Source organism: Atta colombica, unplaced genomic scaffold (assembly GCF_001594045.1).
Source record: "Atta colombica isolate Treedump-2 unplaced genomic scaffold, Acol1.0 scaffold249, whole genome shotgun sequence".
Classification (NCBI taxonomy): Eukaryota; Metazoa; Arthropoda; class Insecta; order Hymenoptera; family Formicidae; genus Atta; species Atta colombica.
The window spans coordinates 2,183-9,770 of record NW_017259347.1 but is presented as its reverse complement, the minus strand read 5'-3'; positions in this window follow the sequence as shown (position 1 = coordinate 9,770).

Below are 7,588 nucleotides of genomic sequence, written 5' to 3'. Positions count from 1 at the left end.
ATATATATATATATTATTTACGAATATGCTACTCTAATGTCAAAATACAAGAAAATCTTATGACACTGACAAAATCCCAGTCAAGAAAGGAGTCAGACAAAGTGATATAGTATCACCAAAGCTATGTACTCTTGAAAGATGTATTATAAGAACTTAGCATGAGATCGAAGAGGCATTAATATCGATGGAAAATACTTGAATCATCTAAGGTTCGCTAACGATATCATCCTGATTAGCAGCGACTCGGACGAACTGAGCCTCATGGCTGGGCGAACTTCAAAAAGCTTCCCTATATGTCGGCCTAAATATAAACTTTCTGAAGACTAAAATAATGAATTCAAATAATATCCAAGTAAGAATCAATAATCAGAAGATTCAAATTGTAAATGATATATATATTTGGGAATCATTAAGCTAGGCAAAGGAAATCAGAAAGCCGAGTTAACTAGGCGGATCGGGTTCACTTGAACAGTATTTAACAACTTCAAAGATACAAAGATCTCAATAAATCTCAAACGCGAAAAATCTTCAATACCTGCATATAGTTATGTATGGACTAGAAACTACTACATTATTAAGAACAGGCTCAGAGTCCATTCGAAAGATCGATGCTGAGCATCAGTATGAGAGATAGAATAAGGAGAATGCGGAAAACGAAGACGAACAGAAGTCATCGCCGAAAGTCGCAAAAAATATGATGCTGGGCGGGTGATATCGTCATTAAATGGCCTAAGCATATTATGCAATGGAGACCCAATGTAGAGAGACTAAAAGAGGTTGCCTCCAGGCGAGATGGCGAGACGACATCCAGATAATAGCGGGGAGATACTGGATGTTAGTAACGCGAGATCGGAAGAAGTGGAAGGAAAAGTGAATGGAAAAGGCCTATGTTCAAGATTGGACGATATAGAGGCTGGAGAAGAAGAGAAGGAGATATATTTTATTATATAAAAATCATTGTTTCCATTGTGTTATTTGATAATTTTTCATCAAATCTATCATCACTAATTCATCAAATCTTTTTCCTCATAGTTTTAAGTATGTCGGGAGTTTATAAATACAATATTTAAATACTTACCATGACTCCAGGATTGAGAGAAAGTGGGCTAGGTGGCGCGACGGGACAACGATTTTTATTACTATTGTAAAACAAACGTTCAAGAATAAACGCCGAGTTTTACTGAGTACCATATTTTAGAATTCACATTCGATTAATAATCAGCACTCTTTCCCCATTCCGAATGATGCATGATGCTGCGGACAGAATCTAGAAAGATTGGAAATCAAAGAAAAAAAATAGAAAACGATGATCCTTCAAAAAGAAAGATTAAGATGTATCGATTGGCGGGGTAGAAAAAACTAGTGAAAATTAAGAGTTAAAGACTAATTAGCCGAAATGATAGAGAATACAGGTATATCGTTTCAGTCGTTTCAGATTCCTTCCAGCCCAGAACCATTTCCATTTGTGACACTATCGAAATAGTTTAAATGGAAAAGAAGGGACACCTCAGGGATGATATCTAAGAGAAGCGAGGCAGAAGAGGTGAACACTCTGCTGTACGTTATGGGCGAAAAGTCAGAGAATATTTTCACAATCTTTCGTCTGCCGGATATGGATCAGGTTAAGTATGACCATGATCAGAAGCATTTGAGGGACATTTTGTACCTAAAAGAAACGTTCAAACGAGCAAAATTTAACATGCAAGTCCAACAAATAGACGGAAAATTTTATCTTAGAGTTCCATAGTTCTAGAGACGTGAATCAAATCTTTCGCGACGAGATGATACGAGATCGAATCGTGGTAAGTGTATTAGAAGACTTTCAGAAAAACTGCAATTGAAATCGTACTTAGATATAGAAAGAGCAATAACAATAATTGCAAGACAGTTTGAAATCATGAAAAAGTAGCAGAAAGAATTACACAACCACTCAGTTAATCAGGCAAAGCTAAATAGAAGTCAAAAGAAGACTCGAAGAAAATACAGCACAAGAGAGAAAAAGACAGTAACAAATCGTGTTACTGATATAGTTTGAGCAAACTCCATGAAAGGTCAGCGTGTTCAACAAAGGAAATAGAGTGCAAGAATTATCATGAAAAGGGGCACTTTGCAAAAAAATGTAAATCTAAGAAACAGACGGATACAATCAATTCAATCACAAGCGAAGAAACTTAGCTCTTTTTAAGTTATGTGACATCCTCACAAGAGACTAACGAAAAAGAATGGAAACAAACATGATGTCAGGACGAATCCTGTCACATTTCTCAATTCAGGGATAGGCGTGACCATAGTTTCATATTCAACATTTAACAGCATACTCTAGTATACTGTTAGTAATATTGTATAGTTCTCAGTAATTATACAATATTAACAGTATAAGAAAGATTTCTCCAATCTACAAAAATTCGATCATTGCATATCCAGGATCTGAAAAGCTGACATAAAGGGGATGCTGGAATATCAACTAAAATTTAAATCAACTTTAGTCACAGCAAAAATTTATGTTGTAGACAAATTTGACCACGTGTCGCGTCAACATTGTGTTGAATTAAGAATCATCAAAAGATATACAGTAAAAGCTGAAAAAAATCACATCAGAGTGTCTAGAAAAAAAATTTCTTAACTTCTTCAACGAATTAGGCTAGTTTGAGATTAAATTGCCCAATGTCATTCATTCGCAGTTCACGTACCACGAGTACTTATTCCATTAATGAATAAAATGAAAGAACAACTAGACTCTATAGTGAAAAAACGGAATTATCGAGCCGATCATGGAACTAAGCTGATGCATCCGTTAATCCTGGTAGCCAAACTAAATTACACGGTAACATTAGATTATGCAATCTCACTAAACTCAATAACAATATTCAGCGAGAATATTTCTCTTTATCTTCTGTTGATTATGTGCTTGGACAGATCCCTACTGGAGCGCGAATCTTTTCCAAACTGAACACAAAAACTGGATTTTTATATAAACGACTGGCTAAAAAGTTCAGGCCGTTGATAATATTTATAACATTATATATAGTCGTTTCAGATTTCTACCATTAGGAGCTCTCATGCGATTCAACAAAATTGTGCTTGAACGTTGTTCATAACATCTTCTTCGATGGCACAAATAGTCGCAATTGTCGCAATTTCGTATCCAAATCATTGATATCTTCTGAAAGCGTTATGTAAATTTCTTACAATATCTCCATAAAAAAAAATTAAGAGGATTGAGATTCTCTTAATTTATAAGATCTTGCGGGTCAATGTATTGGGCCATACCATTCAGCGCTTAGGAAACTGCTCATTCGAATAATTTGTTACAATTCTGACGTTGTGTGGTCCAACAGCATCTTGTTGAAAAACAATTTTGTTTCTATCTAATAAGCGGCACCTCTTCTAAAAAATCTGGAAGATTTTTTCTTAAAAGTAACACGTATTTTTTGCCAGTTAAAATATTCGAAAGAACAATTGATCCTAATATTTTAATTCCCATAATTCCAACTCACAGATTTTTCTTTCAATGATTTTGAAAGCTCCTGAATGTGGCTGTGGGATTTTCATCGCTTTACAAATGCATGTTGTGCGAATTGAAAATATCTTCTCGTGTGAATAGTGATTTATGACTGAATATCACATGAGGAGAGAATATGGGTTCTTGATCTATTTTTCTCAGAAAATATTCACAGAATGTTCTTCTTATTGGTGATCTTCTGGTTACAAATATTATGTATGCGAATATAATAAAATGCGTGCAATTTTTCCTCTTATAATATCCTATATATAGTTGCTCGTGACAAATCGTGTTCTTGAGCAACGACCCGAATGCTCAATTCAGGATTTCGTTTGTAAAACTGCCTCCATATTCCGCAAATTTCTTTCTTCGCGATCTCTTCCAGTATCGTGTTTATTCGGTAGAACACTGCCAGTTTCGTAAAGTCTCTGAGCTGCTCGAAGTATGATGAGAGTTAACGAATGTCTTGCTCAATTTGGATACAATCGGCGTGTCAACTATTTTGCAGCTACATAATACTGTCTATGGCACTCCAAGTGCCATCAGCATGTCATAATATTCTTCGTTCGTGTACGCCATATCGTCTTGTCGATATTCTTTTAGTAATTCAAGGATTCCTTTTTTTCTTCTATCGATAGGAATCTCCGGAATCGAAGAATTTTAATTTTTGAGCATAATATCGATCGCTTCATCTTATTTATATGATCATTGCAAAGGATCGATTCCTACCATATCCCCCTTGATGAATCGGAGTGTCCGCGGAGTGTCCGCGACCAAGCGTTTGATTTGAGACACCCTGTATATTACCTATAAAAACATAATGCAAACACAAACACAAACTTACACAAATGCAAATTAAATATAACGTATGTCTAAAATATAAAATTTATATCTTATTTATATCCATTGTGTTACTTTTAATCTCTATTTATAATTTTTTTATTACTAACATATATTTATTTTTTCTGAGAGGAGTACGCACACTTGGGATCTTTTTTTATCTTTGTTTAAAAAAATTAATTTGTTATGATATCACGCATTTTGTAGTACATATTTTTGTATGAACTTTTTAACATCCAAATTTTTGTATATGTCTTGTATATGTCTAATAATTTTTTAATAATAAATAATTTAACTGCGTTTTCAGTTTACGGCTTTAATCTTTCTTTATGATACATTTCTTTAAAAATCTTTAATATATTAATTTTACAAATCATTTAAATTCTAATACTACTAAATTATTATTCTAATACTACTAATCATTTATTAATATGATACTTCATATTAATTTTGAAATAATTGTTTATCTCGAAATATTTTTCCGGAACGAAGCAAAATAATTTAAGAATGGCTGCAAAAAAGCAACTTTCTTTAATCGGAATTCTGAAATATTCTAAGAGAGAGATGTAGAAATTATATAAAATTATATATAAATAAATAAAATAAATATAATATAAATAAATAAAAGTATTTTTCACATGATCAAATTTTTTATATAATTTTGTAACTTTGTAAAAAAATTTTTAATATTTTTTGTATGAAAATATTTCAGAATTTACATAAGTATCTTATTAAGTCAGGAGCGGAAATTTATCAAGGAGAGGGGTGGGGGGCATTGACGCACCGCAAGCGAAACTTTTTCACGGTCAAATATAAGATATTTAAATTACTATTGGTATATTACAATACATTTATACAAAAATACTATAATCCAGGAAACGTTTTATTTAAAATTAACAAAAAGAATATAATATAATATATAATATGTATAATATATTTAAAAAATACATGATATATGTATAGCGCTCGCTGCTATTGAATGATCTAAAAGAATACATCAATAACAGCGAGCGCTCACGGATCCGCTCCGCTGAGTTTGCTGAACGCGATCATTAGGTCTGTTTTTTTTGACTAAATTTTTGTATCAGTTTGGCTTACACCATTTTTTCTTCTTTTTTTCTCCTGAAAAGAAAAGGAAGAAAGATGAACTAATAGTATAAAAGTTCAGCTAAAAAGAACAGGCTTATTAAGTCCCTAGGTAATCTAGGTAACTAGAGGGGTATAAAGAGAGTGGCACCAATGCATATGCCTAACGCTTGGCTCTACTATGAAGGGTCGTCCTTATTGTTAATTAGAAAGAAGACAATGTTAAAGAAAGAAGAGATTATGATGAGAAATTGCATCATAAATATAGGACACAAAATGGCGACTTCCGGCTAATTGGTGTCACATTTTTTATACCTACTTCGAAAATTTCGCGTGATTGGTTTACGCAAAGACGTAGAGAATGGACTGCACGATCCGTGTCAAAACGTCGATAAAAGTAAGCGAGAGGGACCGTGGAAGATGGTTATCTCTATCTCTTTTCATTTAACGGTTGGGAGAGAAATGAGAGAGAGATTGGTCATTTTCCATGGTCCTTCTCTCTCTCTCTCTCTCTCTCTCTCTCTCTCTCTCTCTCTCATTATTGCCGACTATATTTAAATACTACTTAGATACAGATCGCGTAGTCCATTGTCTATGGGCGAGTTCAAGACAGCAAAGCGACTAGGCATGCTTGCCGAACGAATAAGTATAATTGGTTCTTACCTGTGGATCCAACAAATCATGTTTAATTGCTTGAGCAGACCTAGCGACTTGAACACGCTCTATGCCTTTGGTGCCACGTAACTTACGTCTACACAGTGGTGGCATCAATAATATTGAACTCTGTTCCCAGCGCGAATAGGCGGAAAATAAAAGCTGTAATACAAACTTCTTTTAAACTTTATTTACTTTTTGGAACATAAAAATCTAAATTTTTTATCCTTAGAAAATTAATAAAATAAAAAATATTTTTAGAATATTAAAATTTTAATTAAGCATTTTAGAAATATTAAAAGTATATATAATCTTTTGCTATATTTTTGAAAAAGAAAACTCTAAGGGGGGAAGGGCTACACTACTGATTAAGACCTTTATAACGCATAATACATAGGTCATATGTGAATCAATTAATCAAAATTCTTTTTTTTTTCTACGGAGTCTACAAATATAATAGAAATCGTAGCAGTCGTAGGGTCTTAAATCGTAGAAAATTGATTAATCATAGTCGATTATTCTTCTCATATTTGGCTGTAATTGGTTAATTTTCTACGTGACTTAAGACCCTATAATCATTACGAATTCTTATAGATCCCACGTTCCTTTTCATGGAAAAGAGAAATTTTGGTTGATTTTCTTATGCACTATGCATTATACGAAAATCTGTGCTGCGGCCATTACAGTAACGATTTCACGAAATTGTGATGCCACGAATGATAGCGATCCAGCTCTCTATCGATATATCGATACAGAGCTAGCGAAACCGTAGGTAAGTAATGTCGTCATGCTGGAAGAAGGCAGATGAGATAACGCGCATAACAATTCAAAATAATTATCACATCTCTCAATTACATAATGGTCCTCAAATTTGGTCCTACTGCGCGTCCATCAAGTTGTCTCAGTCTTCTTCCGCCATGAGTGTCAACTCGCAACAAGCGAGTTTAAAATGTGAAGCGATTAACATTTTCGATTGAAATGATGATGATGTATTGTATCTTAATGTCAAAATTTGACATTTCAGACTACGCATCGCGATATTTGTAGAGTACATAGACAATAAAAAGATTTTAATTATATAACTCGACTTGTCCATCGAGACTATTCAGAATCAATCAATTTTTGAGTATTTTTAATTGATAATTAAAGATACTCGCTGGTTCGCGTAAAGATACAAGGCAATCTCGTGCTTGGTACGAGACATTACTATCTTCTTGATATATTCATTACGATCTTTTTTATAGAAAACATGGTGATAAGCATTCTTTGTTTCAAATTTTTTTGTGGCACGAACAATTTCAAAAGTAAATGCAGGAAACTTCTTTTTTTGTAGCATATTTTTTTCAATATGATAGCCAAAATATGATTGAGCACTATTTTGTATTGTCACATTCGAATTCAAAAGAAAAAAAATGTAAGAAATGAATAATTATTTTTTTTGCGAGAACGTAATTCATCCGAAAATTTACCAAAAATTGAAGTTTCTTTAGTAAGAATACCAAGGTA